A 23,960-nucleotide genomic window follows, 5' to 3' on the forward strand; every position below is an offset into this window, starting at 1 on the left:
ACAAGTGTGAATGAACCAATGATTGTGATGCACGAATCAAGCGCCTGATGACAATCAGGGAATCCCAGCACTGATTTACTGTCCAATAGCAGGCTTAAAAGGTAGCTCTGAAAAGTCTGGAGTTACAGTTTCCATGCTTTAAAGTCCCCGAGCATGGAGAGAGAGATGCGGAAAATTTTAGTCAACCACCTATTTAACCCTGGAATATTACTGAGCAGATGTTAAATGGCTGTCATCGGTCAGGTCAGCCGGATAAGCACTGGTGAGCACTATCAACGTGTCAATATTTACATTACTTTACCAATTGCAGTAATATTTTTGCACCACTGTGTCCGTTTTTCGGCATCAAAACTGCATGCATGTAACCACATGAATTCTCCTCCTCTCTCACACAGGTACAATTTCAAGAAGTGCAGTTTGTTGGTGGCAGATTTTTTTCTTTTGCTTTCTCAGAGCTGTTTGAGTTGTTGGAGGAATGCATCGTGTGCTTAGTTTACTCACTTGCCAGATAGTCTGTAGTGCTTTCACTGCATTTCCTTTGGGACACAACACTTGGGGGGGAAAAAAAGGAAGTCTCAAGGTGCCTGTGTTCGGCTTTAGATGTGACTCTGGGTTGGTAAATATTTAGAGAGCAAACATTTTGATACCAGCAGGGATTATAGTTGGGGGAAACATGCTTTTCTAAGAATGGAAATGTCAGCATATTGCAAGGTATCATGCTACAATTTTTATTTTAATGCCTGTCTCCAAAAAGTAGCAATTTAGCAACTCAAATCCCACTGAGGAAACCAGATTGCTTTTCTAAGTCCGGCTTATTTTGATGTAGCTCGCCCACTGAAGCTCATTCTCTTTGTTCGAAAGCATCCAATTCATCAGCAGGGATTGTTGCCGCCTACCAACAACCAACATATTTGTTCTGCTGCTTCACCTTGTTGGCTTTGCAGAGAGAAGGTGCCAAAGGTGGATGTTAAACATGTCAAGTGCTATCTGCTTCATTTACTTGGTCACTGAATATTCATGTGCCTTTATACTGGTGTCAGCCTTCAGCCAGCCGTGCAGACAACCAGCAGCCGTCTCTACAGTCATCAGACAAGCACCATCCCCGTGTCGTCCGAGAGATCCTCTTTAACGTTATCTTTTTTTTGTTTTTTGGACTTTTTTTATCGTTGGAAAATAAGGTGGTGATTGTGCCCGGAGCTGACAACCATTTCCTGTTCCAATTTGTGTGGCATGCGAGCAGAGCTGTGCTGCTTTTCGCTTTGAGGTGCTTGGGGACGAGTCAGAGTGGGCACCCCACGAAGACGACGAGGGAGAAGGAGGGAGGGAGGGAGGAGAGCGAGTATAACCCTGTGTACTGCAGTCATGCCCATTTACTCTCCCTGACACCTCCAGGGACACGCTCTGACCTCTGCGGGGATCTCGCCCCCTCTTTACTCTCACTCATGCGTTTCCCCTCCGCTCTGGGGAAATCGCACCAAATTCCTTGTGCATTACAAGAGCTTTCGGGAGGCCCCAGTTGACGCTTGGCCTCGTCTAGACTGCCGTGACTGTTGTTCGGCAGCGCTGCCGAGCCGCGGTGCAGGGTCAGACTCTTTGCATGGCAGCAGAGATTGCAGAGGTTGTCTCATTAAATATATGCTTCCTGGTAAGATGAAAAGCTCATGCTCTTTGTTGGTTCTTAAGATGAAAGGCCCCCCTCTACAGGCTGTACTCAGACAGAGCTCGATAATGTAAACACCTCTGTGCTGTAGATTACTCATTTGCATGGTGTTGCAGTGAGCTTTGATCAGTGATGGATTGCAGCTAAGTCTGTTTGTTAGTTAAATGGTTACATTGCACTAAGTTATAGAGGTTTATAACTTAAAAGTCTTGTTTGGAGCTTATTCTGAAGTATCAGCATTTGAGATGCAGCTGATTTTGATAGGGAAAGTTTAGTTTGCATCATGCGTGTTCAGCTGTTTAGTGATCATAGAAAAATAAGAAAAATAACAATTTTGTGGGTATGATTTGAGTTTAAAGAATACTTCCTGCAGGAATACTCGAGGAAAGGAAAGAATAAGTACGCTATATTTGAGTAGGAAGACTCAGTTATTTGAGAGAGAAGAGCCTGTGCGCTTTACGTTGGCTGCAGCAGAGGGAATTTCATCTCCTGTCATCTCCCTGTTGATTAGTATTGATTGGTGAGGCTGAATTGGCCTCTTGAGTGGAAGTTGCATCAAATAATCCCTCATTCGACTTTCCCAAATCCATTGTGAGGGCTGGCGAATGATTTCATCAGAGGTTTTCTGAGCGTGAGGCACTGAGCTGAAACATTTCCTGCGGGCGACAGAAAAAGGCAGTTGTTTTAGCCTCCACTGTTTTACCTCTTAATGAAAGTATGGGAAAGCTGACCTACTGAATAAACTGCGACAAACAAAGCCGAGGGGGACCTGAACGTTACCCCTGCCCCATTACGCTATTTTTTTTTTTAAATCACTTGCACCTGTGGTTTGTATAGACATGAATCTTTTTCCCCCAGACAAAAACGAGGAATTCTCTGCAGCTTGGAAGGATCCCCCTGCTGTGCACGGATGACACGGTCTGCTGTGTTGCTGCCACTGCCGCTGCTGCCGGTTGGCTTTCGATGGGGGCAGCTTGAGTGCAATAATGAAATGGAAAAGTTCCAGAGCAGTGAACGCTTGTACGCAGAAGGTAATTGGAGATTGCCACTGAAGAACTCCGCACGATATGCTTTCGATTCAACTTCACAGAAGGGCAGACCACAAAGTTTGATTATGTTTGCTGTTAACCAAACGCCTGCTGCAGTACAGAGAAATGGGATCTTGTTCAGACAGAGAGCGAGGTAGGAAAGGGAGAAGGAAGCAGCTTTGGCTGAATACACATATTTGTTTTTCCACCCATTTTTTTTCGACATGATTTTGTTTTGATTGCATCTCAAGTTTTCAGTGTTGACAAAAACCAGAAGATTGTGCAGATACGAGTCAAACCGATAGGCAGACGGGCTCTTAATATAACAAATGACTCAGGGCCCATTTGTGTGGCACTGCAAGCAAGTGTTGGAGGTTCACGGCCTTGTTTAATTAAAGTAAAACCTGAGATTGGTGGTCCTTCAGCCACTTTAAGTCTGATTTGACACTAGAGAATCAGAGCGTGTTCAATGGAAAGCAGATGAATGATTGATAAGAGAAGCAAAGCTGCTTCAAATGCTGCTCTGAGGACATTAATAATGAAGGGCACTTTGAGTGCCTTCAGTGGCATATGGGAGACAAGAGATTTCATTACCTTCCCCATTTAGCACAACTGTTTTTGTATAGCTTTTGTTTGCTTTATAATTGTGTTATTATTTTATCAACTTTATGCTTAGAAATGCTGATAATTTAGACACAACCTCATAAAATCATGTTTGTCTTAACTGGTGCCCACAAACCATGGTTTGATTGAACTTATTTATCATTTTATTCCCTGTTAAAACATATTTTTTAAATAAAAATGCTGGCTCCAAATTAATATGTAAATCTACTATAACCTTATGTCCTTTTCCATGTGCCCTGTTTTTATATCTTTTCAAGTTGTCAAAATAGTTCCCTGAGGTGGAGAAGTTTTTCTATTAATATAGAAAACAACAACAGATTGCAGTGGAAACAGGCTTAGATAATTAATAAAATATTTAAAAATGTGGAAGATGTGTACATTTTAAACATTGATGTGAGGTTTCTCCACACTGGACAGATGGAAAATTGCAACAGATGTTAGTGGACCACCAAAAAGTCTGTGCTGTTCCTGAAATGAATACAGTAAAAAAAAAAAAAAATTACATATTTCCACTGGTTTCCACATGGTTTCAAGGTGTGACAGATGCTCTCATACCTTTGTCATAAAGTTGAGCCCTTCTCTTCTGCAGACGTTTCATGGCATCCGATTGGAAAGGCTTTGGGTGGTTTAATTCTAAAGCACCCAAAGACTTATATTTGCATCAAAGTCTTGGTTGGAAATGTCTATTTTTTCACATTTTCTTGTGAAAATTTCCTGTTAAGTTGGATAAAAATATGCACTGCGTTTGGATAGAAACTGTTGACACCTTCCCGTGAAGATTTTTGGTTTTTTTTTAGCTCACGCCCAATTTTTAAGCAGTGACTGGCTCATTTCAATAGACAAGGCTGTGCTCACAGTGCTGCTTAAAGTTTGACTGCTCACTTTTGACTTATGAGTGCCAGAGGTGCCAGAACACATAAAAGATGTTGGAAGCGGAAAAAGGAAGATGAGATGTTTTTTGGCAGTGTTTTTACTCTGTGAAACTGCTTCTCCTGTCTGCACTGTAGATCCTGCTGCTCTGTGTGTCTTTGTCAGGCTTCATGTCATCCTGCCATTGTTCAGGCCAGAAATCAGCACATACTTCCATTGTTCTACACTCAAATCTGGAGCTATACACCCTATTCTGCCCCACATTTCTGAACCTCATATTTGTTAAATATACTGCCTCGTCTTAGTCGCGGTAACCGTTCTCTACAGCTTCTGCCACCTCTCTTTGTGGTCTGCAGCTTATATAGCATCCTTAAATGTGAGAAATTGTAGACTCTTATTTAATTTAGGCTCAAAGCACCGCAGCGACAAAAGCATTAGCCTGAGTATTGCCCATGAGTGGAGGCACAAGTGTGTCCTCTCTCCCAATCCAAACCTAAAACCAGGTCTCGACAGTAAAGGAAGACATGCTTCAAAGTGCATCAAAGTAGTCCCCCATCCCTACCGTCTAAACAAAGCAACTTGTTGACATGGTCCCAGACACAAGCTTGGTCGTTTGTCAAGAAGTGGAGGATAGCCGTAGCTCGTGGGAAAGGACTCTGCCTGAAAAGACTGCCTGACATTTGTTTTCGAAACAGCCAATGTCTGGCTTCACGTTAAAGGGCACCCAGGACTTTGGTGTGTTCAATGGTTTTTCTGTTCTGCGGGGGTGTTGATGCGGGCCAACTTCTTATGTTATTCTATGCGCTGCTTTCATGTGGTTTTTACTTTGTAAGGCACCTAGCTTAACACTTTTACTTTGCCGCTCCATCCACCGGCTGTGTGGCAGCACAGCACGGCTCCTTGAAGGGCTGCAGAAAGTAACCTTTATTTGAGAGGGGAAAAAAAATAATTTTTCTCTGTACGGCTTTATGCCACTAACGTTTCTTGGCCCCAGCAACGTTTTCTTTTTACGCCGTAGTCTAGGAGTATTCTCACGTAGGGAGAAATAAATGATTGTGTTTGCCTTAAATACTGCAGAGCTGTAGTCGATTCTCCACCGGAAGAAAAGTGCAATGTAATACAAGCTGTATTTGTTCAGTAGTGATGAATGAGAAGTTATTTAAGCTGCAGGCTTGAGAAGTGAAAGTGACTGGTTATCAATTTTCTGCAAAGAAATATTATGAAACTTTTCCAGCTGAATGATCAGACAGCAGTCTGCGATGAGCATTAATAAATGTCTGTGTTATTGCTGGAAGAGCACACCAAAATGTTCCAACAAACAAACCCAAAACAATTAGCTAAAAGACAGTAAAACTATTAAAGAACTGAGATAAACTGCTGGACTTTTGCTGGACAAGCATGTGGCATATCCAAAGAACATTCACTGGCTTTCCTCGTATAATTGTTTGAGGTCTTTAAATCATCAGTTAATTGAATACTTACTTTGTCCTTGATGGATGCTGAGTATGGGAAAAAACATATGGCTCTGGTATATATAATAGACCGCCTGCTTCTGATGTTTTGCTACAATAATCTGGCAGACAGTTCGCTCTGCTGTGTGACATGAAGAGACCACAGATGAGAATCACCTGTCTGTGGTAAGCCCCGAGAAGCAGAACCCATCTCCTCTCAAGGCGGTTTGTCACAGCAGCTATTAAGACTAATAGCTGGAGCCTGTGATAAGCACAGTTAGCTGAATTCATGACCCGAGTGGCCTGAGCAGCGCTATCATTTCCACTTGTGTGTTTTTCTGCTGATGCGTTTAATTTTTATCCTGTCCGGTGCTATGACACGAGGGGAAACGAGAGTAAGAGAGCGAAATAGAAATGGAGGGACGGGGCCTTGGGTGAAATATTGATCGATACAATCCGGGGTGAAGGCGTTGCAACAAGGAGGAGAGATTATTTGGGTCGTATTACTCGAACAGTACTCTGTGTGGTGTTGATTGTGTAAGATTCGAATCAGAGCAAACTGACATAAAAAGTACAGATTATATCTAAGATATTTATGAATCATCCAAAGAGTTAAACGGGTAACTTTTTTTAAAGGGTCATTCTGTCAGAAAATACAATGGAGGCAAAACTAGTTTAGGCTGTGATAGTCAGAGCATCAAAATAGATAATTCGGCCTGTTTTCAACTGGTTTTTGTTTTATGAAAGTGCAAAAACAGATAGGTGCACATAGCATCTCAGGTCCCACACCCCAGTATCCCACTCTCACAGACTTTTTACCTCTGTAATAGCATCACAACCTGCAGCCACAAGAGCTTTGGGGATTGACCAGGGATTAAAAATGTAGCTATGGGTTGTAATGAGCAGCTTGCACAGATAGCCTATCGGGTTATTTTCTGCGTGGGTTGTGGTTTTATTGAACTAATCTTTTAGGGTAATATGGCTCACTCTGTGCTCTGTTCTTACCTTTTTGATGCTTTTCTTTAAACATAGCGCCCAGTAAACACCAGCCAAATATTCAACAAGCATCAGATGCCGCACCCCACAACCCCGACCCCCGCCCTGCCGCCACATGGCATGCCTGGTATTAGCCGATTTCCTGGAGATCACTGAAGGATGCTGCTGGAGCACTTGTGCTCCTCTTTCTCGCTCTCATTCGCTCTGTGTAGAGTGGCCCGCTTAATGCATTGTAATGGTTGACCATTATTTACGCTGGGGATAAACAAAGAGAAGCAAGGAATTGATGGAGTAATCCACTCTCGCAGTCATTAGGCATTGAGATGGAGGAGCTGGTGGAAGCAGCCTCCTCCTTATGCCTCTCGAGTCGAGCAGCTAATGGAAATGGGACTCATTAAGACACCTTATACTCCGACGCACCCAAGATCATGAGGAATTGCTAATTGATTGTCGTTAGCGTTCTCGCAATGAGACGCTCTGCCTGTTTTCTCATTTGTTATGAACGGCTTTGTTTTCTTCCTCCCGTCTCCTTCACTTCATTATTGATGTTGCTGTTTTTCCTTCTCTTTCTCTTAGCCCGTTTCGCCTCGAGAGGCCTTTGCAACCGAGTCATCGTAACACTGTTAGACCTGGTTAACTGCAACAATCAGAAGCCCACATGTGCAATTCTGTATCAAATCTGTAATATTTTCAATAATTGGAAGATAGCAGTGCCTTACAAAAAAATCAATATTCAAGGACTTCTAATGGTTGGCTGTGTATTAAACATACATGCTAGTGCAAAAAGTCAGATGTAGAAAATGTGCTTTGGCCAGCACGGTCATGGTTGAACATGAAGGCAGGTCTACTTGTGATGCTTTGCTTATTGGTTCTGGAAATTCCTTCCCTTTTCCTCTGGAACCAGCAGATTGTGTTCATCTTACCCTTTAATCATTTTCCCCTCCCAATAGTAATGTGCTCTCTTTTTCCTCCCTGGATTCCTCTGTGTATATGCCCCCCCGCCCCCTCACACATTGCTTTTTCCTTATTATGAGACGGAGGAAGCAAAGATGAGGGAACGAGATGAAGAATGAGGGCTAAAAATGCAAATACAGGTTCTTTCTTGTCACACATAAGGGCTTGTCACATCCACCTCTAATTTGCTGCTGGCTAAAGGATCTCCTTCTTTTTCTCTGCCTTGCTTGTCTTTATCACATTATGAAGTCTTTCACCTCTGGTAAACCCTTCACAGGCTGGTGAAACAGTAAGAACAGCCAGGTGACCAAGGAAGAATCTATGGCTGCAGGTTTGCTTTGCAGATGAAGCAGGACAAGGTAAAGGAGGCAGGAGGGGCATTGTTTTTATGTCGCTGGTCAGGCGGTGCAGCATTTCTTTGCTTTAGCGCTCTGCCAGCAGTCTACAACTCCAGCTCTATCTCCCTTGTGGGAGTTGCTACCACCTTCTCACTCTGATACAGAAAGACTGGAAACAAAGGAAGAAAAACACAAGCACCCTCTTGGGCTGCTCTCGCCTTTGAAACAAGATATAGTATAGAGAGAGGAGTAGGAGGAAAAACAGTATTGAAGCCATCAATTCATGCAGGACTCATGAGCATCGTCTCACTCTTTGGAAATAGAAAAACAGTCTGTTAAAGTGACAATCGGCTTTCATAAACGGGTCTTTTCTTGATTTGGGCACCACTTCTGATGCACTGAGTGAAATAACCATTTACAGCTTCAGTAAACACACAGTAAAGACCACATTTGATCAAACACGTGCCATTGTCTACTTTGCAACCGTTTAACTTTTCCCTGTGACCCACTTGTTCATAGTTTCTCTGTGTGAGGAGCGCTCATTGCTGAACACTTTGGAAGTGCTTTGTTTTAGTGACTGAGATTGAGACTGTTGCCTTTCCCTGATCTCAGCAGACATTTAATTGACTGAATCAAGGTTCTTAAGCGATAGACATTACAATCCCTTATAATAAACCTCTAAATTAACCTTTAAATTATTCTCATTTGGAAGATCAGCTTTTTTTGGAGGGGGGGCGACTTCAATTGTTTCACTTGTTTAGGTGATCTAGCAATACAGACAATTGATGCTAGAGGGCAAACACATTGGGAAGTTATGCACAGCAGGAAGTAAATTACCTGAATTTGCATAAATAAGACACATAATTGGTAGTTGCTGTGATCCTGATCTGGTAGCACGCAGTATATATACAACTGCACCTTTTTGCACAAGGGTGTGTGTTGTGGATACGCGTGTGTGTGTGTGTGAGAGAGAGAGAGAGAGAGAGAGAGAGAGAAAGAGAGAGGTTCCATGTAATTGTAGCAATGGTGGTTAAGTAGGCACCAGCATTTGTGTTAATCAGCAGAGAGTGAAGATCGGGGAGCTCACTGAGCAGGCGTCTCATGCCCTGTAAATGTATCATGGTAAAAACCATTATCTCTAAACCTGTAATCATCTCTACGGCATTCATTCAGTGCATCAACATGCTTCATGTTGATGGCTTTTCACCTCTAAAAAATGGTGTGACTCTTTGTGCCTTCACTCTGTATGGATGTCCTCTGAGGGAAGCATTATGTGTGTTGGGATAGTGTCCAATTAATCCTCCATTAGGCACTAAGCTACAGTGTGTACTGTATCTACAATATAACCTGTAGGATAAATTGACAGATTAAATTCATTCTTGAGAAGAGCTTTATGTTGTTTATACAGTATTTTCTAACTTACACTGAGTACAATGATTCAAAATGTATTAACTCAAAACATTTATAATTTACTAATTTACACAGAGTTCTCTGTGTAACACCTAGAACAGCCTCAGTTATATTAGCGATGAGAGATACACCAGACTGTTCCTGGTTGAAACCTGGAAGCTAATTTCTTAACATATTTGGGTGGACTGCTTTATCCATGCAAGACATTGTTTTGCTAGTTTAGGAAGGTAGCTGTTAGTTAACGATAGATGGGTAATAGCCAACTTAGAGTCAGATTTGCTCTCCAAAACGAAGCATATTTTCAACCGCATTCCCATCCCTGCAAGTATTTTGACACTTAATAATTGTCTCTGTTCTTCAGTGTGTAGTCAGGGTTCCAAAATGAAAGCTAAACCAGCATCATGAGCTTTACCTCCACGTACATTTAAGGTACTTACAGAAGATTGTCTGAACATCCTATTCAAGGACATCAAGGAACACTTTATGGACTAGAATAAAAGGAAATAAGCACAAAAGAAATCTCAATCAGGGGGAAGAAAAACAACTTTTAATGGTCAAACTCTTGATCCTAAGGTTTCAAGCTCACTTCTTTTCTTACAAAAGCAAACTGAGTTCACGCTCAAGAAGTTGCATCCTTGGGTTCATAATACTGTCACTGAGGGCAAAAATTTGATGTTAACTATGAAATAAACTGGACTGAATTTAATATAACAAAAACAAAACAGGCTATGCTAATAACAGTCTGTGTACCGTATGTGTCTGTCATTGAAAAAAAAATCACAGATGCATTTAATTCTTTTATTGTAATCAGGAAACATGTCAACAATTCTGGAGAGATGACATAGGGTGTCAGCCATTTTTGCGGGTGCTTGGTTGGCCAGCTCGACTGGATAAAACTGGATAAACCATTAAATCTTCTGATTACTGTAACGCAGATGTTAGCTAATGCTAGTGAAAAAATCAGTAGCCACCACACATAGATGTTAATAAGCAACTTGGTTTGTTGCTAAGGTTGTAATTTGTGAAGCAGCATCAGTTTTCGTGGAGTTTGGTTTCTGTTTTCTCCGTAGTAAAAATTTGCTCACACCGAGGCTGCTGGCTTGTGTCTGGCTTTGAGCTCTGGCTAGCTTTAGCTTTAATGACTTAGCTTCTGTAAAATGGGCATTTTCCTCTGGGTGAGGGCAATTTAAGTACCAGATTAGGTTTTGCTGTTATGTTTTCATGGTGCTTCCCTTGCAAACATGGGTAAACTTTGTGTCTTCATGCACACTGAAGAGCTTCCTTGGTAATGCTATATTAGCATGTGGCTGTGAGTATGCATATGACTATTTGCCAGCAACACTGTGAGCATGTTGTTATTTATGAAGTGGACCACAAATAACTGGACATATGTGAGGCGAATAAAGCTGGAAATTGTTTCTGGTCTCTACAACTACGTGTCATTAATTAGTGACCATGTGTTTTTGTTTGTTTTGGTTTTTTGTTCTAAAATCCATAAAACTGCCTTTTAAATATTACTTGAATTGTAGTATTTGCACTAAAATTTGCTATCAGATCTATTTACAGAAATAGTCATTTAAACCAATCAATTTATAATTTAATTAGTCTTCATTTGTTACCCTACTGTGGTTTATATGAAAGAATTATATTGACTTTTAACCTTAATTCCACAAAAAAATAACATAATTATGCTATCACATGACAGCTGGCAGAAACCTCAATTAATTTGTCTCTAATTACAATATTGGTGTATACGTAAACAAACTCACTGTGCTGCAAAGTGAGGCGATTGCCTCTGTGTTTCCCATGCTTCATTTTTTATAGTTTTTATTAGCTTCGATTATGAAAATCGTTGCAAACAAGTAGTCTGTTACTGTCTGTTTCTCCTTTGACTTGAAGTGCCTTTTTTAGAAAGCTTGTGAAAAGAGGAGATGCATATCTTGATTGATCTTGCATGTCTTGACTATATCAACAACAGGAAGTGGTCTAAAGCAGGAATGGTGATTCATGTGCCAAGGTAACACTAAGTAGAAGTAAGGGAGGTGAATGGGAGTTCAAACGTTTCAAAGCCACGGGCGATCGTGGCTCAAGAGTTGGGCGTTCGCCTTGTAATCGGAAGGTTGCCGGTTCGAGCCCCGGCTTGGACAGTCTTGGTCGTTGTGTCCTTGGGCAAGACACTTCACCCGTTGCCTACTGGTGGTGGTCAGAGGGCCCGGTGGCGCCAGTGTCCGGCAGCCTCGCCTCTGTCAGTGCGCCCCAGGGTGGCTGTGGCTACAATGTAGCTTGCCATCACCAGTGTGTGAATGTGTGTGTGAATGGGTGGATGACTGGATATGTAAAGTGCTTTGGGGTCCTTAGGGACTAGTAAAGCGCTATATAAATACAGGCCATTTACCATTAAGAATATAGTTGATTAAAACTGTTTTTATCTCCTTTTTAAGAATTTTAGTTTCCAGTCACTGTACATATTTGTCAGAAGGGAAGTGATTAAAAAAAGGGAAATGGGTGCTAAATATACTGTGGATTTTAAAGAAGGCTCACCCATGGCATAATTAATTACACTCAGCATATTCATCACTTTTAATGCTAAAGCAACTCTCTGTGTTTATGTTTTTGAGCTGCTTATCATTTTCACTAATTGTTTTATTAAGACCTAAAAATCTCTTTAATCCTTTTCCTCCTCCATTTGTTCGCATGCTTTCATATCCATATGCATTTAAATCCGGCTGTAGTTACGAGTTAAAATGCAAATGCAGCTCACTGGGAATAATGGCCCCGGAGAACTGGCTGGATAGACGGACACCCTATGGCTCTCGAGAGCTTTCCCCACAGCGCTGAGAGCAGAGCCAGGTGAGTGCTTCTCTCCAGGTGTCCCTCTCATGCCATTGTCGAGGCTTAGCGGGTGGCACCGAGAGCCCACTGCCCTTCTGGCTCGCCAGCGGGTTTCATGGCCATTTTGCACTGAATGACTGTTCATTGACGCAGCCAGTAAAACCCGCTGCTGACTTGGGAGGAATAAGTTTGTCCAGCTCCAGTGGCTTCAGCAACAGTGGGGATTTTGACTCCATGAGGACCCAATTAAACCTGGGAGGCCCTCTCTGAAGGAATAATAACAATGATAAATGCACCTCTGTGGCCAGCTTAAAAAGCAGCAGGGAGAAATGTTTTATTGTGCTGGCCTGTCTTGACACAATTTACTCCAGGCTTCTGGCTTTTGCAGCATCAGGACGAAAACCTCACCTTGTGATTTTTTCCCCCTTTCCCTTGGAGAAGCCTAATGTCATGCTGAAACATTGTGATGACTCGGCTTTGTGTACCATCAAACCATCCTCGTGTGCCCTTTGAAGTGACTTTACTTACTCAGTGCTGAAAGTACAAATTATTTGTTTTTAAGTTGCAAGTCGGTTCAAGGACACGTTTGGGGGTATTTGTTAGAATAAAAGCAAACATTTTTAAGTTACTGATATTAATTTGACCTCGAAAATATTCATCAACTCTGACGAAAAAATCTCTGAATTCCTCTGGATACGCCATCTCATTTGAGAATATCTTCTGTTTTTCACATTTTGAGTAATCTTATTATGCTCTTTATTCGTGTTTACCCATCTTAGAAAAGACATTTAGTCATCACATATTTTCCTCTGTCAGGTTGTAATTTTGAGAAAAACTCCTTTAATTAGATAACAGGCTTCTGTATTTGCACTTTGCCAGCAGTTTATCAATTACTGCTTGTGGTTTCATACTGCCAGTCAGTCTTTGTCTGGGTGCTCGAGCCTCCTCCTCACCACGCTGCAGAGCCGTGTTATTGTACTTAAACAAATCAATTCTCTTGCAGTTGAGCTTTTTTTCCCTCCATCCCCTGTCATTATGAACTGTTTGCAGTGCAGAGCACATTGATTTTTCACAGCCCTGGAAAAGCTGTTGATGAATAGCACAGAGGTATCTGGGGAGAATCTGGCTTTAAAAAGGAGGCACCCAGCGTCAAACCCTCCTCCTCCTCCTCTCTCCCGACCCATTGAGCCCCCAGCGCTCCTCCACTTTCTCTTTTCAGAGAGCGGCACTTCCAACAGGGGAGAAATGCCGCCTGAAAAATCTTCCAATCATAAAAATAGGATTAAAAAAGTGCGAGACACAAGGGACCACCCTCTCTCGCTGAATGCTAAAACACACTTTGTGGTTAGACAGTTTTTAGATTTTGGGTATTAGCCTTGTCCTGTCAACCAAAGCATGAGCTCACTAAAAACCTGCCTGGGAACAGAAATGGCTAGTATGCTACGTGTCACCTGATGAAAACGCCATTAAATTTGTTCTTTTCTTCTATAACTCATTCAGCTCCTTGGAATTTTATACTTCAACATTTTAAGAGTGACAAAAACTTATTTTTTCTTTGGACCTGACTGAGCCTCATCTCTCTGAACAAACTGAGAAACTACTACCTTAAGAGATGACTATTTACAAGTACTACCTTGATGTGGCCCTTCATTTAAAGCAGGGAACTTAAGTTGCACTCTGCACCCTCTCATGGCCCTCTCTCAAGATCTGAATGACAGGCTTAAACATCTACAATTTGTCTTCGCATTTGAGAGTTTGTGGGACAACAAACTGCTGAGGTCATCCGTTTGTCTGAGCACTGACATCAGTGTTTGCTGAATCCCAGTAGTTGGACACCTTATCATGATGAATTCAAAAAGGGAACTAAAGCTTCTAAACTTAATTGTGCGAACAAACAAAAGACGTGATTCTGAACTGTGTGGACCCTACATGATAAGCAGTATGTTTATATATATTTTGGTTTAAAATTAGCTGCTGGTTACTTTCTTCCCTAACTGATTTATAGATTTTGTACTTCACCAGTCACCCTTAAAGAAAATATGGTCATTTTTTTAAGGGTCTGCATATCACTGGGTATATGCAGGAGTTCTGCCTGCCAGACTGGGTGCCAAGCTATAGTAAAGGACCGTCCTAATAGGCTTATCTGTCAATTGGGAGTGAATTGTGAATGCGCCACGGCAGTGAACTTACCGTGTGGTGGATGTTTATGATGCCATGCTGGTCGTGTGAAGTGTCGGCTGCTCTTTTGATTTGTCCTTTGTGGGCACGGGAGCGTGAAGGAGCTTATCCGTGCTGGGAAGAAGTGTATCACGTTAAGCGAGGCGCAGATGGAAGCCACTCAAAGCCCATAGGAATCTGTGAGAAGTGAAATCACTGAATGAGATTGAGTTTCAGGAGAATAATGCAAATGTAATAATTCAGTGTTCGGAGATTGGTAAATAATACTGCGACGCCTGATGTATTTTCTTTCTCTGATTTTTCTCAGGGGCAGAAGAATTGAGACACTGGAGTGTTTCTCCTCCTGGTGTGTGAATGGGTGGGGGGGGTCCTTAGTGGTGAAGAGTCAAGGATTGAAAATAACACAGGTGAGTAATTTATTTTTCTGAAACATATATGGCGGAGGTTTACATAGCCAAGCTCAGATTTAAATCTGCGCCACAGCAGGAAGTGTGAGCGCTCTGCAAAGAGCTCGCTGCTGCATGTTATCATTACACAAATGCGCTCATTAAAGTTGTTCCCAGCCTTCTTTTTAGGCTGCATTTGTTTGCCACTTGAAGTTTTAAATTAACCTTCTACATCCTGATGGTGTGCTTACAGTTACCATTTAAATTGGCTAAACTGTGTGAAAGTCAAAAGAGATCGCCTGTGTTGAGCGAATCAGAGAATCCTTAATGGGGGAAGCTAACGTGGGTTAATTGCTCAGTTGCACTGTCCACATTTGTATCTATGCATTTCTGTTGATTTGTAAGCAAATAGTATATAGTCAAATATTTTGGAAAACACTGACTTTTAAACTTTGTTAGGGGCTTTATGGTTATGTAAGAGATCCCTGGAGGAGGCGCAAATCAAGCCTCAGGGGCTCACAAGTGTACTCCTAGTGCTGGTCTTAAACAGGGAGGGTTGCGTCAGGGAGGGCATCTGGTGTAAAATCCACTTCACATCCTGGGATATAAGGGAGCAGGTGAAAGCTCCCATTTTGGAAAAATGTGTTGCAAAAATGAAGCTTGCTTACACAGAGTTAACAGGCTAGCAAGGTCAGAGAATGTCAATATCTCTTTTTTGATGTGGTGTTCAGGAAACAGGAGTAAACACTGCAACAGATAGAACATAAAATAGAACATCTGGGAGAGGTGTTCTGACTGACTCGCATTATTATTGTATGATTTCATTTACTTTGTTTCCTATAAACATAGGTGATAAAAATGTACACCTCGTGAAGTTTGAAAGCCGAGCGCACAACTATATGTGTCCACATTATTTTTAAAATCCTAAAATTCAACGGTCTTTGCTGGGAACTCCCTATTTAGCTCAGATGCTGCTTTGTGTGAAAATATGTATCAAAGCAGGAATCAAACAAATCTCGTTACTGGAAACCGATATCTGCCTCCCTTGTCACTACAGTGATATAAAGACCACGGCTTTGTTTGCACTGGCATGCGCTGTCCTCCGCTGTACTCGAGGGTCTTTAGTAAACATGTGATGGCAGCAGTTTGTGTGTGGCCAACATCAGCTCTCCTCTCACAGAACATGTTGATTTCATCAGGAGCTCCTGGGAGGCTCTGTGTAACAAAGTGCTTATGTTCCATATGCAGTCCGAGCACAGGCACGCACACACACATGCAGAAGGTCACAACTATCCTCTTCATCGGCGAGCCACCAGCTCATCCTTATGCAATATGGAGCTCAGTGTACGTCCCGCTGAAGGGGGAGAATTATGTTGTGGAAAGCGAATGTAATTGGTTTGTCCACTGTATTATACAATGCAGCTATGGATTAGGAATTGGGGCATCCAGGACACACACGCACACACTGAATAGATAAGAGTAGTTAATCTTGATTAGAGCAGTGTGAATGCTGAGAAATACGGTGCTGTGACAAGCATCTGCCTGCCACACAGCTGAGTGGGATAAACCAAAGTGATTATTGTGGAAATGTCAGACGAGGTAGACGGTGATAGCAAGTGAAACGAAGGGGGATGTGACGTGAACGGGGACATGACACGAGTGCCTCAAAGTCAGTTCTCTCTCATTTTCAGTGACAGACTTTTCCCCTCTCACAGTGCCTTTGTGGAGCGATGGAGTGGAGGGGGGTTGATGATATGGCTACAGCCATGAGAAATAGCAACAGTCTCAAACAGAGGAGTGTAAATAGTGGCTGATAGCCACATAAATCAGCTGGGAGTAAATCTTGTTGGGTTGCAGCTAGTAGTTTTTACAGCATAACTCCTTATTTACTAAATCAAAGTTGTTTTACAGCCATTTCTTTAGTCTGTAGACCATCACAAAAAAGTAAAAGCTTAAGGGGATATATTCAGATTTCTTGTCTGAAAACAGTATCAAACCAAACCTTATTCAGCGAGGAGGAGCTGGTGCTTCTGTCTGGCAATTTTTGCTGCATAAACCAGTGTAAAAATTCTTGGCTGGGTGCATTCTGTTTTACTAATTGATTAATCGACTAGGTCTTTCTCTACAAAGCAGACTAGGCACCCGCTTTCATTTCACCGGGTTGATATCTAAAGGTTGCCAGGTTGGTCTTTTTCTCTGTACTGCCAGTGTAAGCTCTAATGAGTAATTGCTTTCCTCTGCGAAATCCGAAGGTGCAGACATTCTGTTAACTTCGCTAAAGGAAAAAGGGGGAGGGGGAAAAAAATCTCCTTCCTGTCAGTGGTCTGACTTTCTCTCTGTTCTTGTTAGATCTGGAACTGATAAGTGAGAGGCCTCTGGTAACTGAACAGGAAGGATAGAGGGCCTGGCCTCAGAGCCCCTGCCTCTGCACACATGTCCACCTCCCCCTGCTCAGGCAAACAAAGGGAGCAGAGCCTGCCACTTAACTTCAGGTTTGAAAATATTCAAGCCTATTAGAAGGATAATCATCACTTATTCGAGTGAACTCTTATCCTGAAGAGATTTTTGTTGACTATAACAACAGAGAGGCATTTTGATAAAACAGGCCGTGGCCAAATTAATGCTTTGCAACCATTTCACATCCAGGCCCAATCACAACTCCCTTGTTCCCCTGGCTGGTGTTAAGTCAAGTGGAAGTACTGTATTAACCAGTCACGTGGCAGAGCGGTCAGGATTTATTGTTCATCCCAAATACCCACAGGTCTGAATGAGTAGCTGTTAAACTGATTAGTGTGATGAGGCTGTTGTAGCCTATATACCCTACATGCTAAAAGCTAGCTAGTATAAAGTAGAATCTACATTTCTACTAGTGTTTGCTATGTTAAAACAAAAACAACAAAAAATACAGAGATTGTCTTTGAATGCAGGGTTATACACAACAGACTTCCCAAAGTCAGCGCGAGTTAAAATGGCCCAGAAATGAAGATCATGTGTAATCTTTTTTTGATGATAATCTTTTAGGGAAAAGCACCAAGCTTAATTAGAAAGAAAACATAGGAGTATAGTGGAAAACGTGAATAAGCGCTTGTTATAGTACAATTTAAACTGTCCGTCACTGTCTGCTTGGTTACAACAATCTAAGCTCGATGTAAACGGTGCACTACCTTGCTTTATGGGGCCATTTTGCTGTCTGTAATTGCATTTTATTCCTCTAGATAACAGAAGCAAACTTACATGATGTGACATGACAAGATATTTCCAGTGCAGTAACCATGGAGAGTGAATATTTGCCGTACTTATCTAAACCATCAGTACCAAGAGTTTAGTGCAAAACTATTTTGCTCTCTGCAGAATTCAAGAGACAGGTCCCCTTAATGAAATTCTGTTTCAACGCAAGCTTCTCTGAATAAAATCCCAGTTCTCTAAAAATCTTACTCTGCTTATTACCAGCAGTGGGATTGGAATGTCCAAAAGCAGTCGGGGGAATGCTGGATCGTATTTGACTGGTTTATAATGACACGACTTGTGTGAAAGCGGCTACAACAAACATTACTTGATCTCGCTGAGAAACCTTGTGGAATTATTTGAACAACATTTGTTGTCGGTGAACAGTTATCCAAGGATTTTGCACTTAAAGCTTTGTGTCAAGATGACTGTTGACTCAAAGGTGCATTGTTCAGATGAGTGCATAGATTATTTTCCTGTACGGTACCAGCTGAGTAACTTGGCACGACAAGATAGCACTCGAGGTTTCATTCTTGCAGTGTGCTTAAGATCTCTCTATCATCTTATCTTTTGGACTTTGAATTTGAATGCTCATTTGAATTTTTTTGTTGTATTCTTTTTTAGTTAAAATGAAGGTTGGAAATGTTGGACAAATCCCTTTTTCAGGCTGAGACTGCGGTGGGGTGGTATTCCCAGGAGAAATTGTAAGATAGCATGCCAGTGTGACAGCTGACTTATTAGCCCATTAGTCATTGGAGAGAAAAAGAGGTGGATGAGCACAGCATCCGTCAAGAAAGCATCTCTTCTTTCCAGATAGCCTCCCCCAACGGCCGCCCAGGAATCTTGTAAGTGTCTCCCACTGATGTAGGAGCTGGAGTGCTGGGGTCAGATAGTACGGCCAGATCTCTCCATCCCGGCGCTCTCTGTTGCTGCAGATGACCTAGCTGCCTGTCCTAGGAACAGACCAGCGTAACAGAGGCAGAGCTCAGTGTACTGTACTAAAAATAGATGTAGCTTCATATCCCCTTTCTCAGAGACACATGCAAATGTAGATGTGTCAGCTTATACGTGCATGTATCCTCAGAGGTGGTCACAACCACTGGTAGCATGTCAGTGACTGCCTGACCGTGTGTGATTGACAGGTCGACTGTGGCGGTACAAAGTATCTGTGTACTCGGGACAGATGTTCTCCACAGCTTGCTTGAGTCAACGTACATCAGGAGGAAGCTGTTAACCAACACTTGGCTTTGAGACGCACCTCCCCACTGCTCTGTGACCCTGCCGAATCGTCCTCTACATCTCATCTGTCTTTGTATAAGCTATCAACCCGACTCTGCTCAAACAAAGAAAAGCAGATAATATTAAACAAATGAAGTAGTGCTTGCTTCCACTGCTGCAAAATTGAAGCTGATATCCCTTTGACATGCCATCCACGGAGAACTTGTCAATTTCCTGCTCATGATGAATAGCCTGAATAAGCCACGCTTCACGAGCCAACAAATTAATTAATGACATGCTGTAATATGTTTAAGAACACTTGGCATTGACATGTTGCTGGCTTGTGAATGGTCTGCCTCGAAATAGGACCACATTAACCTTTCTATAGCCTCACGCTACTGTATTATTGAATTCCTCTTTGTTAGAAAGCTTTACTAGGGCCTCATCAAATTAGTACATTTTTGTTGTAAAATATGACCAAGACCCAACAAGCTAAAGCTCCACACAGCTTAACTGTTCCATTTATAAAGTGTCTGTGTAAAGCTAATGAAATGATTATACTGGCACCACTGCAGGGCCTTGAATTAGCACATCAGCTGATCTGACTGCCATTCAGATTACCCGTTTTAAAAATCTATTCACAGCAAGATGACAAATATGAGCCCTGAACCTATGTGCTGTAGTTAAAATTCATCAAGTTACATCAAGTGGCCGTAATTCATGCAATATTTGAAACGGTCATCGGAAAACAAAGTAATAGCGTGATAGAGGTTGTAGTGCGATCGTAGTGATGCCCCTCAGTAATTTGATAATAAGGTACGGATATATTTGTCGACTTTACAGAGCAGTTCAGAGTTTCATTGCACTGTATAGGCCCCAGTCACACAGGTCTAGAGATCAGTCTGTGCATCTGGAAATCACTGGTATCTGTGCTAAATCGACCGCTAAAGCCCTAATTGCGTGGGCCTAGAGATTGCTCAGTGCCCCGCTGATAGCAAGGGAAAAGTGTGTATTCTGTTACTAGTTGATTAGTCATTGCTGGAGGTTGCAGGCGGTCACTGGCGTAAAATTTGTTGCAGAGAGGTATACGACGCTGCAATAAATACCACTTTGCAGTTGTTTTTGGTTGCTAGCTGGTTGCCGCGGTCACCAGTAGTTTGCATGGGAAGATTGCGATCTGTTTGCATAACACTGGAAAACTGCTCGCCAAGCTGTAGTAGATCTGTGAAGAGTGCAATGTAAACTGGTAAAGGCGAGGATTGTACTTCAGAATTAAAGTTGCACCTTAAGCAATGTGTCAGTTGCAGTTGTAAGAAAAATCTTGTATTTTAAAGACAAAATTCTCCATTTCGAGTTCTGGTTTCTTTATAGCTCGGAGACTAAATGGTGATTGCTTGCAGACAAGTCAGTCTTTTAGGTGAACTATGGGTAACTGCAGCAATCTGCTAGCAACCGCTCACAATCACAAGCAGGTTTTGGGTGCATCATAGTCAAATAATTTCACCTGTTGACTGCGAGCTACCCCCAGTAACCACCAACCAGATAGGAAATACACATTTTTCCCAGTCCCTAATGACTATGTGACCGACACCTTAGTTGTCTGATTCACGCTCTCATTTTCACTCATTCTCACAGTTGACCTTTTGCTGTTGCAAGGAGCTGTTCACCTAAAAACAGACTGTCTTCAAATGTCTTCAAATGTCTGGATAGTCAAATAAACCGACAGAAGATGGTGAAGACCAAAAACAGAGCTAACATGGATTTTGATCTTGCACTTATCAGGTGGCCACAAACAGCTCTGAATGAATAATGATGTTGCTCCTTAACACCTGCGTTTGTACAAAAGGAAAAGTTTTTAACCTTTAAACGTAAACATAATCCATAAAAGTGCAAAAAGTGGCCAGAAAAATGAGCTACAGATTTAAAGGAATAGTGTCCTCTTGTCTGGAGAAAGACTCAATCCAGGAGACTCTCATGGATGTGTTATAGAAAGATCTAGAGGCAACTGTCTAAGCTTAGCATAACAACTGAAAAGAATGCAAAACGCCTAGCGTGCCTCTTTAGAAGTTGAAAATACATCTACTAATACCTCTAAAAAGTTAATTGTTATTTATGTGATCCAATGAAATGCTTCAGAGGTGTGGTTAGACACACATTTCTTGTTTACTACTTAGCAACTGGTTCTCTGCTGGCACTAGTCTTATGTTGGATGGGCCATAAATAGTAATGATCTAGAGCTGATATCTTAATATTTATAGATTTACGACAAACACAACTTTGTCACATTAAAGTATGAAATGCCTTAAAGTAGCTTCATACTTGATACGTTTCATACTTCAAATGTATAATGTAGCATCTGGCATGACTGAGTGTTATACAGCGAAGTCCGATCTTTTTGACAACTTGTGAATTTACGTCTGACAGGCTGATTGTCATCAATTTCAGACTTGTTTGGTAATTTTGGGATCAAAGGCTATGATAAGGATGATGATACTGATGCTAATCCCACTAAAGGGGATGATTGAGTCATCAAGGCAAAACAGCTGTCTTATGTGCCGCCTCTCCCCCTGGCTGCTGATGACGATAGCAGAGTGTAAGTGAGTGCAATTGACAGTGGAGTTTGAGCTTCCTCAGGGAGGAGGGAGGAAAGACTGAATCTGAGCAGAGGGAAGCAGGCAGCAAGGGTGGCCATGAAACATTCATGCACCTGGGGACTCTTTGCATAAGGAGAGCAAGCTGAGCCACTAATGAAGTAAAGAGCAGAGGACTTTCAATGGCTCTGTTTGTCCTTTTATGAGATTAGCGTTAGTGTGGCTTCTTATATAAACTGCATTAAAAGCTGATATACTGACACGTTGGTACTGCCTTGTAAAAACATTATTCTTAGCTGCAAGATTAGTAACACCACAGGTGTGTGGCTGGTTATAGCTGAACGCCGGACAGACAACGGTGCCCCAAATGTGGACATCCACAGTTGCGCCAGTTGAACATTTGTCCCTCCTAAACTCATCCTGGTCAAAGTCTGCGAGCTCACACAGGGACAGAAAAGGCAAGAGAGGAGCAAGATGAAGAGGGGAAAAAAGAAGTAATATTTAGACAGCTGTAATGCCGTGTATCACTGTCAGTGGAAGGGGGGCAGAAGAAGTGGAGAGATATTTTGGTGTCCTCAGCAAGGCCTCAGACAAACTCCCGCTACAGTATTGATGTCACTGCGCCCTCTTGACAGCAGACTGTAAATCAAAAGTCACAGTTATCTATAGATTTACAAACACCTGCTATATCTTCACAGTATGTATCCAAACTGCATAAACTGAGAAAACCTGTTCAAACATGTTTAGATGGTAGTACACTGGCGGGACCTATCTAAGAGCTCACTGTTAGTGTTTCAGTACAGTAACAGCGGTTGTGTGAGACATCTGGTCACATGTCTGCAGTCCTGTGCTAGACTGCCTTGTGCCTTGAGGTGGTGGATGGCAGCTGACTGCTCTGATTCACTGGGAACTAGACTTGTGCGCTGTACGCCTCACAATGGCTTGACTCATAGGGAGTCGACGCTCAGTTGCGCGGAGTCCGTCTCATGGTCATTTTACTGGAAGTTTCTGTTTGACTCCTTTGTTGCTGTTGTGTTCGGATGGAGACAGCAGTCTTCTCTGTGACTGTATTTGTTTTTTTTCTGCACGGTTTTATCTTTCCTACAAGTGGGAATGGATAGTTTCCCTGCAATTCCGATCCTCAGTCGATACCTAGTCACACCCTTGTCCTTCGTGGGTTGCGAAGCGGTCATCGGCTCATTAGCAGCTTCTTTTCACCTGACATGTTCCCACATTAGCATCCCACCAGCATCACCCTTTGAACGTCTTCAACCCGTCTGGTTTCCCAACAAACCCTGCCACTGACTCTAAGGTTATGGTTAATTTTGCTTGTGCAGCTGTGATTTTAACACAACCCTAAAGTGTTTTATTCAAATTCGAGGCTTACTTGACTCACTGTAGTCTTCCCCTAAAAGATAGGTGTTGCTATTCAGAACGAAAGAAATATCCCCCTTTGATTTGCTGGAATTTGAATACAAGAAAGGAAACCAAACATTTGTAGAGATTTTTCCACATTTTTCTGTAGAACACCTTTTCCAGCTGATGTAGAAGTCTCCCTCTGTGCCATAGTAAAATCCCTCCGCTCCTGCATTCATGTATCACCTAACTGCCTTTAGAGGCCTCTTCACACACCTGGACAGAAATAGTGAATGGTGCATGATAAGCCAAAATAACACCAAAACGCACCAACCAGCGGTAGTCAAGACGTCATTTCTGTGAGAGAGGACACCCTCATTTCCAGGGTGTAAAATGCTGATGGGCATGCTAGGTATTCTACCAAGAACTGCCATGCTCACATTTTAAGCTGTCACTATTTGTTGCACTGCTTATTTCCAGAGCTTTCCAGAGTTTTTGTAACCCTGCTTCCTTTTAGAAACAGTGTTTTTATGTGCTAGCCACTTGATTTGTGCTTCATTTTGCCTGGTGACAGCGTGCAGAAACATAACATTAAATCTCTACCCGCGGTCACTCTCCTTCCCCTATCACATAATAACATGTGCAACACCCGCACAGCAGCCACTAATTGCTGCTGGATATTAAGAGCAAGGTCTCTTAAGACACTGACCTTGCTTTAGCCAATCATAACAGAGTGTGTTACCAGGTTGAGCTCTGATCAGAGTCCCCGCAGCTCGAACAGGAGGAATTAATTATTCAGACTGGCTGCTTGCACCTTTTGCTGGACACAGCATTTAATGACAT

The 23,960-nt window shown here is 42.2% G+C and overlaps 1 protein-coding gene across 2 annotated transcripts in view; it reads left to right on the top strand.

Moving 5' to 3' along the window:
* The window catches only part of LOC309713521 (zinc finger MIZ domain-containing protein 1-like), a 110,025-nt gene that overhangs the window by 13,603 nt on the left and 72,462 nt on the right, over window positions 1-23,960 (top strand). For both annotated transcript variants that reach the window (XM_082545210.1, XM_082545209.1), the window contains exon 2: window positions 14,649-14,748. The gene's annotated coding sequence lies outside the window, so the exon portion shown is untranslated. The remainder of the gene's footprint in view (window positions 1-14,648; window positions 14,749-23,960) is intronic.

Source organism: Aulonocara stuartgranti (genome assembly GCF_965226115.1).
Source record: "Aulonocara stuartgranti genome assembly, chromosome: 8".
Lineage (NCBI taxonomy): Eukaryota > Metazoa > Chordata > Actinopteri > Cichliformes > Cichlidae > Aulonocara > Aulonocara stuartgranti.